We start from the raw sequence: 1136 nt of genomic DNA on the forward strand, positions 1-1136 counted from the left end.
GGTATGAGAGTTTTTACTTTAAAACTATGCAAAGATTATCTAAGGGTATGTTAAGGCATTTTCTGTTAAATGACATCTACCTATAGAGTTAAATAGAAAGCAAGGATTGACCAGGTAATATTCTGCAATCAGATGAAGATTTTTTTGTCTGTTATTTAGTACTTTGTAAAAATCTAGATTCAATGACCCAGGCTATGGATCTAATAAGTAAGTGAATTTGATATCAAATAATATTGGAAAACTTTATTATCCATCAAAAATTATAAAGATAAATTTATTTTCTACTGATATTTCCTACTGCTTTTACAAGAGGTTTTTCAGGGTTTTTACACATCTCTTTTTATAAAAAAAATTCAGTTCATATTTTGTTTCTAAGGTAGGGGTGTGTGTGTGTGTGTGTGTGTGCACGCGTGCATGCGCATGTTTGGCATGCACATGTATTTTTCTAAACTACCTTCAGAGAAAATAATTGCACATTGGCAAAACATACCCTAACAGCAAAAAATGAAGGAATTCTGTGCACAGTTTTAAACAACTCAAAAGCCTAAGTTTAATCCAAAAGTAAGTAGGTTTTCAAAAAGGTAGCTACAATGTCAAAGTCCTATATAAGAACATATTAATATCTTGAAAGTATCATCTACTATTTAAATGTTACCTTTTAAAAATAGTACTATGTACTAGGTCTCTGTTACAGAGTGAATTTTTTATGAGCTAGGAGAAATAATCAAGTTAAACTCTATGGAGTTAAATTTAGAAGAATGTATTAGTGTCAGTCATTGGTTTCCAATTTAGAGATCAAAAAATCAGGGCAAGTAGTATACTAGAGAAATAGAACCCTGACTTCCCAGGAAAGATGGTCTGCATGACTGAGGGAAATATTTATGTCCTTTCTCAATTCTACCAACTTCTATTAGGAGAACTTCTTTATTGGACTCTAGTAGGACTAATTACTCTGTACAGCATGTAACTCCCACTTTATACATAATACAGAAACTTGTGCTGAGTACCTAGAGTACGTGAGACACTGTATTTACAATATCAGTATGCATTATATAACTGTATCCTTACATGTGAAGGGACTATTGCCCATGCTTTATAAATAAGAAAACAGAGGCGTAAGGAAGAAGAGGCTAAAG

Source organism: Pteropus alecto, unplaced genomic scaffold (assembly GCF_000325575.1).
Source record: "Pteropus alecto unplaced genomic scaffold, ASM32557v1 scaffold146, whole genome shotgun sequence".
Lineage (NCBI taxonomy): Eukaryota > Metazoa > Chordata > Mammalia > Chiroptera > Pteropodidae > Pteropus > Pteropus alecto.